General features: G+C 42.2%; 1 long non-coding RNA gene across 1 annotated transcript in view; it reads left to right on the top strand.

The window, feature by feature from the left end:
- Positions 1-8,037: 8,037 nt before the first annotated feature.
- The window catches only part of LOC136942040 (uncharacterized), a 39,800-nt gene continuing 36,486 nt past the window's right edge, over positions 8,038-11,351 (top strand). Inside the window, exon 1 of the long non-coding RNA XR_010876571.1 lies at positions 8,038-8,432. This is a non-coding gene — a long non-coding RNA (uncharacterized lncRNA). The remainder of the gene's footprint in view (positions 8,433-11,351) is intronic.

The raw sequence follows: 11,351 nt of genomic DNA, 5'->3' as shown, positions 1-11,351 counted from the left end.
ACAGTAATGTTATCATGTACTACAGGCTGTACAGTAATGTTATAATGTACTACAGACTGTACAGTAATGTTATCATGTACTACAGGCTGTACAGAAATGTTATAATGTACTACAGACTGTACAGTAATGTTATCATATACTACAGGCTGTACAGTAATGTTATAATGTACTACAGACTGTACAGTAATGTTATCATGTACTACAGGCTGTACAGTAATGTTATAATGTACTATAGACTGTACAGTAATGTTATAATGTACTACAGGCTGTACAGTAATGTTATAATGTACTATAGACTGTACAGTAATGTTATAATGTACTACAGGCTGTACAGTAATGTTATCATGTACTCCCGGGTGCCTGGTTCCTTGCTGTGCTGTAAGTTCACAGAGGTCGTCACGGCTCCTGGAGGAGAGGGAATGTTGTCCTGCAGCCATAAATCCACAAGCCCGACCATTAATTATTCCATTGTCTCACTGGTGTTATCTCAAGCAGGTTTTCGAGTGCTGGCGATGGTGAAAGAATGTCAGTGTGTTGTGTTTCACTGGCTCACTGTAGGCCCTTCCTTCTTTGGGTTAGTGTACACAGTGACCTTCGGAGAGGATTTTGCAAGTGAAACTGAGTAGGTTAAAATGGTAACGTTGGTTTGAAGCGTGAAGCCAAAAGTTAAACAGTTTATACTTTGTTAAACACAATGTAATGTTTGTCATAAGCCGTTTTGACAACTTTGACTGTCTGACGATCTACACTATAACTGCGGTGTTGACAAAGCGGTTATGTGCTGTGTTTGTGTGTGGCCCACTGATCATGCACGCTCAAAGAAAATCTGGCCCAAATCCTCTGAGGTTATTTGAGGTGAATGTCAAAATGTCCACACAAACACACACACTCATGCACAAACACACACACATGCACAAACACACACATGCACAAACACACATTGAAAGAGAAACAGAGCCACACTGACTTTTTACTTTTGTGGAGGGGTGGGTTCATTTCATTTGTGTTTTTTTACTGTAAATATATTTTACTGTATTTGTAAATACAGTCCTAAATCTTTGTTCTTTCCTTCTCGATTTGTGAACAAAACCAAGTTATAGTTTTTTACAATCACTTTGACACAAATTTTAAGAACCTTGATGTCCTTTTTCAAAACTCTAGATACAAAACTCGAAACACTCATTACTTGTAACACACACTGTCACATGTTCAAAGCATAGCATTGTATGTTCATATCTTTAAAGACACCTTGCGCATGCAGAATCATTAGTTCAAAAAACGAATTTATCATGAAATACCATAGGAAAATTCACTTAGATCATCCATTTACATTTACATTTAGTCATTTAGCAGACGATCTTACACAAGATACCCTTAGTTTCACAATGTAGTTGTTTGTACAATAATTAAATATTGTTCTACAAAATATGTCATACATGTTTCATAAGATACTACATAACCATAAATGGACTAAGAGAGAATACTACAGACAGTGGAATCATTGAGCAAAATCAGAAATGTATTGATGAAATACAATCAAATTACAACATTTCTTTGTTTTTTTTGTATCAAAGCAATCCATCAACCCTGTCTTGTGGATTTGGCCACAAGTTTTCACCCACATCGCAATAGATGTTTTCATTTGACAAACATCTCTGAAATAACCTCTAGGCATGGTGAATCCAGGCCTGACACTGGTCTGCTGTGATGTAATTGCACACACCTCATCCATGGCCTGGAGAAGAGCAACTTGTTCACGAGGGTGCCTATCGTACACCTCCATGTGAAGAACAATTCCTCAATAGGGTTGAGGAAGGGAGAGTATGGGGTCAAGTACAAGGCTGTCAATTGACAAAACAATTATAGTACAAGGGCCTGCGTACCTCCACGTGCTGCTGGTTTTCAAATCTGAAAACATGATGGTTTAGTCCAATTTGTCCATGTTTCATGGTAATTGGTGTCAATGGATCTCGTTATACGGAAACTTTCATGTTCTAAACTTGGAATATTGCATATAAAACTATGCATTAAGAGTAATGCAACAGTTACTTATCATTTTGAGCAGTAGTATCCAATGACAGTTAAATCATTGTAATGTAAGGAAATGACAGACATTTCAGATGTTATGGGTGAATTTCATTTTAAAATGGTGATACTTTGATGTTTGGTTGTGTCATTTTGAACAGATGATTATAGTTCAATGAACAAATGATGTAAGGTGAATGTGTATTATATCCAAGCAATTGAAAATTGTGTTAGCATTTAGAAAAATTGCATTTTGATCATCAGTTGTGAGTTTTGAGTCTAGAGTTTTAAAATTCAGGTTCTGAAATTAGTGTCAAAGTGATTGTAAAAAGTAATGTACAAAAAGTGACTGTAAAAAGTATCTACTTAAACAGCAGATAGCGGCATGCTGAGTAGTAATACAGAGCCCATGGTCAACTCACCTTACAAGGTGACAGAACAAACTTAGTTCCCTGCCCTGGAGTTGAGATCTAATTCAAAGGCGTTAGCAGAGACAATATCTTGTTAAGACACGTCGGCCTAACCTAAACCTATCCCTGTGCCCGGGCTTAATAACAAACGAGACAAACAGCAGAGAGACACTGTGAGTCGTCCTCAGAAAATAGGTCAGAGAGAGGATAAGAGCAGCCTGCTAACCCTGTTTATTGGCAAAGTTCAGTGTCAACTTGAATCCCCTGCAGTACGTTGACGCATATGGGTCACAGTTTTGCCACACTGAGAGGATAAAGTGCCTGATTGGCCACATGTTCTGTTCCCCTGGAATGACCCTCCCCTCGGCCACATGACTCCTCTGTGGGACTTGCTGTGGCTTCAGTGTCTTCTAACAGTGGTGTAACTGTAGCTTCTGTTGACCTTAGGCGGAGAGGCTGAATGAGTTGACTGTGCCGTTTGTCTGAGGTGACGAGCAGGTTGTGAGGACAGCAGAGGCACCGCTGTCAGAAAGTTTTGACCCCGGGCAAGGTAACAGAGTCCAAGAATCTGACCCAATTTACTCCAGAATCAGTAGAGTCCTGATGTGTCTGTGTGTGTTGCTGTGTACGACCAGAGTGTGTGCTATTGATGTTAGTCTCCTGCAGAGAAAATGTACTTTGACTCAATTTAAGGGATATCTAACATCATGTGTTGTGGTCACCTGGCAGATCGGCAAAGGTCAAACTGGAGGAGGACACATCCAGAGCTGTCGTCCCACTTTGTGTTCTGATCTGACCCCCGTGCGTGAGGACGGCAGTGTTTACAGTGAGCTGCTGTGTTGATCTTTCTGTAGGGTTCATCTCTAGGGATGCTGGTTAATAAGCTACTAAGCTGTTGTTTTGGAGACACGTGACCCAAGTCAGACAGACTGATCCCAGAGGTGCTGTCCAGTTTCCTAAGACCAAGACGTGGGCGACACATAGTATGGTGCGCAAGTCTTAGGCACAAATAAAAGCAAAAACGCTTCAAGAAATAATGCAATGAAAAGATCAAACAAAACATTACACTTTTATACTGCCGCCCAAATATATAAAAAACTAAACAAAAGTATATTCAAGACAATATTCATGGGGAAAATAATGGGTTTCCAAGACGTTTGCACAGTACTGTATGTTATAATAATGAAAATAATATGTAATTATAATAAAAAAATATATAATATGTATTATGTTCCCTTGGAAGTAAACTAATGACAAGGAGAAAGATTAAGGAGTGACTTGATGTTTATACACATAAAATCAATGGAAAAAAAATTGAAATCATTAGGGAATACATGTTTTTACTATTTCATACCATTCAGACCATTGTTAAATTGGACATTTATTTGGTTCTGGTGGAAAGCAGCGATTGATGAAGAAGGGAGAGGACATCGCTCCAGGTCTTCATTTCATCCTCTCCTTCTTCAAGCTGTTATCGTTTCTCTTGGCAGTTTTCTGAACGGATCAGGTGACCTTCGCATTCACGAGGCCGGTTAGAAGATCTGTATCAAGTGATTTTACTGCAGTGACAGATGTTATAGAATATTCCCCTCACAGCGAAAACAATCTGTTGGTGTTGAATGGTTCTGAATGACTCGTTAGACCACAGAGCCCAGGTTCACCTCTGAGATACTCCACTGCAAAATATTGTGTTTCTCTTCAAATACTACTGCTCATTTAATCCAGGCCCAGCTTCCTCCAGCCATACGGAGCCATCGAACACGAGACGCCTGCTGAAATACTGATTATTAATATGCCGACATTTAAGGATTCTCTGGCCACTGCGAGGCCTGCAGAATTATACAGGAAGGCAGTGCAGCCAAAGTTAACATGCAATTTACTGTAATAAGATATTAACTAATTTCAGTTTGTCACTGTGGCTGACAACATGATAAGACGCACATGCTCCACCAGACCAGATGTGTGGAGTCCATAGGTGGAGGTCATATTACATTTAAAACTGTAATTCATTTAAAATTAATCAATATGTTGTTGTTATTATTGTTCTTCAGTAGTCAAGAGCCGGGACATGTGAGCTGTATGTAGTGGTCTGGTTGATTCCATGTCCATGCATATTCTGTAATTTGTGTGCTTGAAAGGGTGTGTATGTGTATGTGTGTGTGTGTATGTGTCTATACGTGTGTTTGTGTGCGTTTGCATGTCAATGTGTGTGTCTATGTATGTATGTATGTATGTATGTATGTATGTATGTATGTATGTATGTATGTATGTATGTATGTATGTATGTATGTATGTATGTATGTGTCTATGTGTGTGTGTGTGTTTGTGTGTCTATGTGTGTCTATGTATCTGTGTATCTGTGTGTGTCTGTTTATGTGTGTGTTTACGGAGGGTCCGTGGGAAGGGTAAAGGCTGGTCCACCAAAGCTCCGTCCTGAACTGAACTAATTGCAGATTTATGTAGTGGGAGTGCGCCATAGCTTCACCATCAGATAATCCCTCCTCAGCCAGCGTGGGTGCGCAGAGAGGGGAGGTGTGACAGGGAGGGACCCCCACATGAGGCCAGAGAACCAGAGAGGCAGACCTGTCTAATTACCGACCCGGGAACACCCCTTAGGACTGGGGGAGCGAGGAGACCTGGAGGAGGATGGTGTTGGGGGAGTGAGACTCTTTGGGAGAGGGGTGATGAAGGGAATGCACACCCCCCCCTTTCCCAGCTATGGAAAACAGGAACAATGAGATTTTGTTTAGATGGTGGGCTGGGAGGCGCTTCCTTGGCATGCCGGGGTGTATTTTAAGCTGTGGCAGGTTCCAGATCCAGACACATGTTGAGTCATTCATGAATGTGTCGTCGCGAGGGGTGGAGCCCACTAAAGGTTCTCAGGGGTTCTAATGAGCACGTTCTCCTCGGGAGAGAATCTCAGACTAGCACATACGTGGGAGAATGCTAGCTTGGGACGAGAACATTGTTTATGAAAATCAAACCCAAATCAATTCTCTTCTGTTGTTTGCTTTATAATGCAGCATTCAGCTTACAATAGATCATTAAGTTAAATGTTTTATTTAAAATGTATAATAAAAGGTATAATACAAATATAACCTGACAAACCTGATTATATACAAAAAATGCTTTAGGCTTGGGGGAACAAATAGGATCTCCTAACTCCATTGACAAATGACTTGCTTGTCTTGTTGCTTTGCATTCCCAGTCCACACCGTGATGAGGCTTGGAAAACGTGTTTGTTTACAAATAAGAAGGGCTTAAGAGGGCATAGAGTCTCCAGCCTGTCTGGAGACTCTATGCCGAAGAACATTCAAGAGAAGCTTGACACCTCACAAAGACCTAGACACCTCTCTCTGTGCTGGATTCCACAAGCTGCTGTCGACAACACACTCAACGAAATACAGAAAAAACATGAAGAGAAAGTAAGTTGTAAATCCTTCATCTAAATATCAAGTGGATTCACATTTGGATGTGCGAAGCGTCTTGTGTCTGGAGCCTTGATTAGGGAGCATAAGAAGGTCTTTGTTTAGCTGAGGCGGGCGGCACAGAGCTAGAAGTAAGACAGAGACCATGTGGAATGACATGGCCTCTTTACCTAATTACCATAACAGATAGTTATACAGACAAGGCTCGAGTCATATTCTAATGACTTTCCATTTGAACCAGTGTACTGGTGGGAAAAGTTCATCTTTCCAGTGTGATTTTGTATAGTTCTTTCTCATAGTCTCGCGTACGGCGATTGAGTTTGGACTTACAAAAGCAGTTGAACTGCTGCTGTCAAACGGCCGACAAGATGACAGTCGTCCACTTGTTTCACGAGCAGAATGTCATTTGTATCCCTCCTCATGAGTCGTAAGTCAATGCACAGCAGGGGGCGGTGAGGGCGACTGCACCTTTACAAGAGGTCTTGCTGGACTTCGAAAGTGAACTTTTTCCTTTGGAGTTTGGAGTCAGCGGGCTATAAACCCAGGCTTTATCCCACGCGTCTTCTCCTGAGAGCAGGGCCGGGCCAGGCCGGGCCGGGCCAGGCCAGACCCCGCGTCCCCCTTCCTAATCCTGAGAGGTGATGACGAGATGAGAGTTTCCTGATGACAGAGGAGCACAGCACAGCACGTGTCTCCTGAGACACATCCACCTTCAGACACATTAGCACACATTCTCAACTGTGTGTTGGGGACGCCAATACAGAACTGTGGACAACAGAGGATCAACATGACTGCAGGACAGGGTGTTCTTTTGGTGCATTGTCTATCGGGGTCAGAAATCTCCGACCAGCTCGGTTCAGTCTTTGTAAACAGGCGTGTACACACACACACACACACAAAACTCTAGCTGTGAGTTGCCGGGCTTGCGAACCCGTTCACCCTGCCCTGTAATCTCCTACTCCAAACCGCAGTGATCATGTCACATGACTGCTGAGGTTGAACAGCCTGCGTGCGCAATCTGGGGAAAAGACGTCACAGACACACAGTCACACTCTGGAGAGATAATCTCATTAGGCCTGTCTCTGTGCAGCCGGGGTCAGCAGGGTTGTGTGTCCTTCGCCACCACTGTTCACGGGGGAAAAACTGATCATGAAAACTGATCAAAGTGCAGCTTTGCAGAAACATGAGACACTTTTGTGTATGCTAGTATTAATAGCAGTAGGGTGAAACTGGAATGGGTCTGTGCTAATGGAAACCTGTTGCCGGGTAGAAGTGGGATTTGTTTGGTTGGATTTGGTTCCCAATGCCTCCATTTCCAGTGGCAAAGAGTGTGTTCGCACTTCATGTATATATATTCATTGTTTACGTTATTACTATCGTAAATGCTTCAATCTTTGATTCTTAGCTGCATCATGGGTCAGTTGTTGCAAAATAAGTTTCATCCCACTCACATGCTCTGCAGTTACAAAAAGCTGTAAAGTAAGTAGCAGGTATTTGTGTTGCTTCTGATTAATATACCAAATGAAGCTCAAAGCATTGATGATCTAATAAATGCTTTGAGCTTTCGGTCAGGCAGGATTTGACATTAACCACAGTATGAGCTGGGAAACATGATTTGTTTATTCAAACTATTCAATGGATATAAAAACGTCATGACATTTATTTCCTTTCTTACTTTTTCAAAATTATTTCTCAACAAATTAAAATGTTTTGGATATGTACAACAATAACGTCAGCCATGTAGCCTATATATTTATATATACAAATATTGCACTGGATAAGAGACTAATGAAACATATCACTGCCAAGTGAATTAGTTAAATAACTTTATAACATTAGGAATTTAATAACAGAATAGTCGTTGGATTTACATGGATTGGACGACAGAATTATAGTGTGTGTGTTGTAGAAAATACCAGTGTGATGTGCAAGTAAAGTCTTCAAACTATTCTGATTCTCTTAACACATTCGTTCTCTGCTTCTTTCCCCCTCCATTAAAGTGTAGAAAACAAGAATGTCTCGGACATAACGATGCCAGTCTACGGAAAAACAAACATTACATTTTAAAGAGACATTTTTGAAGAGAAAGCCAAGCCGTAGGCTGGGCTACGGTGATCAATGAAAATTTTGTTTTAGCTCACCGAGTCATTATAGATTTGAGTTAGATTCGTGAGGCCGCGGGGATGGTTGTTTAAGGACAGCATCATCTAACCGACACTGGTCGTGTAGCCTACACCAACCGGATGGGACAGATGAAAAGCTTTCTCTGAGATTTGAAATCCTGCCCTCTAGACAGTTTGCATGTAATCGGCATTGGTGACAATCTCGCTGTGTGGAACACATTGTGTCATCAGCGGCAAGGCAGGAACGGCGACGGAGCACGCACTCGCTCTGTCTCCACAGCGCTCGTGACAACATGAAAGCGCGAAAATTCCAAAATGAATTTGTTACCAACTAACGAATTCGCTGTCTTCTGAAAGATTCCCCGTAGTGTCCGATGTTCAACCCACTACCATAACAGTCGCACGGATGTTTGCGCGCGATGAGACTTCTCTGCATCAGACAAACTGTAAGTTTATAATTTCTGTAAAATTAACCCTTTTTCCTTCATAGCCTAGACCTGTCCTCCGAAGAAGTTCAACTTTGTGTCGCCAATGTCATTTTTTTTACCTACTGACCTTCCGCAGTGATGTGCATGTGACATGTACACGTTCAAATTCAATTGGAAGTTTTATTAGGAACATATAAGCAAGTTTAATACGTTGAAATGGTGGGTCTTCAGAATTCATGTCTTGAATTTAACCTATAAATTAATAACTTGTTGTAGCCTGCATATTTTTTTGTTGCTTTTGAGTAGGCTAATGCAAAAGCAAGAATATTGTGTTTGTGTTGTGTTTCTATTTCAAGAGGCTTTACCTTTTATCTACTGTATCTGTAGTAATGGGATTACTGTAAAAATGAAAGGCCTTAAATAAATGAATAAAATGTATCGAGTGGAATTGGGAAATATGTTTGGAAATTAATTACGATTTAATGCGATGGTAGTTTGTTAAATTGTTGTTTGAATGTCAGAATATCAGAGCAAGACGGTTTGTCAAATGCAGTTCCTAGGAAAATATTCCATCTCGACTCAACATATATATTTTTACTCCTTTTGATTATGCAATTTTTCAGTCTTGATCCTCCCTGTGTAGGCTACTGTAGGTAACCTAGTTTGTGTTTGTTAAGGTGCTGCTATGATAGAAGTGACTGAATTTAAAGCTGTGCCAAGCAGAAAGTCCTTCCAGAACAGTCTTAAAATTACCTGACTGCGCATTTGTACTTCTCTAGCTGAAGCAACAGTGGTAGTTAAAAAAAGAAAAGAAGCCAAACTTGACCTGAATGCCACCTTTGAAAGACAACATAGCACTAATGGAAAGACATATTATTCAAACCCAGTTACACTCCCCAACACACATTCACAAACACACACATAACAACAGTCGATTTTAGTCTGAACATAGTCCCTTCACCACTGTCATAATCCGTATTTAAAATACTTTGTTTCTCATGTCGACATTGCATTGAAATGCCCACAGCTATTGTAGAACCAAGTACCGAAGTCATGGAAAAAGCCTTTCTGGCTAAGACACAGGCTTGCCTAAAGAAAGCTGTTGGCTGTTGTCTGGCTGAAAACCTGTTGATAGCTGACCTTTACTAAGTTCTCCTATGTATACGTAACTTGTTAAATGATTACCCTATAATAAGGGTTATTATAAACTATACACGTTTCTGCTTTCTGGTGACATGACAAAGAGACAAGGAATGGTGTGTGATATTACACAATGTGATTTTTCATCCGGGCCCTCCCACATAATAATAAAAAAAGATAGTTTTGAAACTTCTATATCTGAATGTCAATCACGTTTGTATTGTACTGGCTCTAGTGGATGGTAAGGCAAGCTGGGCATGGTGACTGAAGCAGTCTGATGTCAGTGCTACAGGGGGACTATAGGCTGTCTATGGCAGGAGCCAGGTCACACACAGAGCCTGACCTGCCAATAAAGCAGACACGGTCTTCTAAGTCATCCTTCTTTTCTATGCTTATCTGAGAGGTGTCAAAGAGGCCACTGCCTCAGCCGGGTGACTGGTCATTACAGGTCCCACTCCAGCACACGCGACCATGGCAGATGACATCTTCATGGCTTTGATTCTTACTGTGTGTGTTTTTCTTGTCGAATATCCATGTGGTTTTCCCTTATGACGGAAAATGTACTTTCAAAGTAGTGTGTGTTTATCTCTGTCTGCGTTTCAGGGTTTTATATGCATGACCTAATTCTGTAACGAGCAGAGAATCTGCAGTAATGGCTGCTTTCCTCTCTCTCTCAGTCCCTCTCTCTCTCTCCCTCTCAGTCTCTCTCTCTCCTTCCCTCTCTCTCTCTCTCCCTCTCAGTCTCTCTCCTTCCCTCTCTCTCTCTCCCTCTCTCTCTCCCTCTCAGTCTCTCTCTCTCCTTCCCTCTCTCTCTCTCTCTCTCTCTCTCTCTCTCTCTCTCTCTCTCTCTCTCTCTCTCTCCCTCTCAGTCTCTCCCTCCCTCCCTCCCTCCCTCCCTCCCTCCCTCCCTCCCTCCCTCCCTCCCTCCCTCCCTCCCTCCCTCTCTCCCTCCCTCCCTCCCTCCCTCCCTCCCTCCCTCCCTCCCTCCCTCCCTCCCTCCCTCCCTCTCTGTCAACATGCACCCTCCCTCCCACCCTCAGTGTTTCCTTGTTGGAGCTGACTGAGAGCACACTAAGTTCATCTGAGGACAGGGGAAGGCTTTTCTTTCCAGTGTGAATCATTTTGGAAAAATGAGCCTCTGGACTGAAGTGGCCAGCAATTTGGCTTGTTACTTCACTCTGCTTTTATTGTCAATTGAACTCGTAGTTCTTAATTTCACTGCCAAGAAAACTTCAGGTCCTTTAGAGATGCAGCAGGCAAAGCCAGTTCCTGAGTCAACCACGTCCTGAAAATAAAGTGAATCTCTGTAGAATGCAACCATCACTTCCTGTTTGGTTCGGAATACCGAAGGGAAAACGAGCTTGGTTCCTTGTATTCAGCACACACTGAAAACTCTTTACTGGGGCAGTTGGGAGAATACCAAATCTAATACATTTTGGTCTTTTAAACATTCATTTGAACCACACAAAATAGTGTTCTGTGGATCTTTTTACATTCACTATCTTTTTAATTGACATGGTTTATTGTCCTCGCCACTTAAAATCCAGATCCTTCGCAGCTATCTGCTCGTCTGTCTAGCGGCTGCAGGAACAAAAGTCTGCAGTGCGGTGAAAGATGAGTGTGAGAGAGGTGTTGGGTTGGGAGGGGGAGACTCGGCCCCCTCCCAACCCAACACTAATAATGTTACCGTCTTCCTCAGGCCCGGAGGGAGGAGAGAGGGAGTGGTCTCCCTCAGGGTCTGGGTTAGGATGAGCTGGTGGTGGGCTGAGCCCAGCTGCTGGTCCCTGTCTGCCCACA

Source organism: Osmerus mordax, chromosome 4, assembly GCF_038355195.1.
Source record: "Osmerus mordax isolate fOsmMor3 chromosome 4, fOsmMor3.pri, whole genome shotgun sequence".
Lineage (NCBI taxonomy): Eukaryota > Metazoa > Chordata > Actinopteri > Osmeriformes > Osmeridae > Osmerus > Osmerus mordax.
This window is presented reverse-complemented; position numbering and strand designations above follow the sequence as displayed.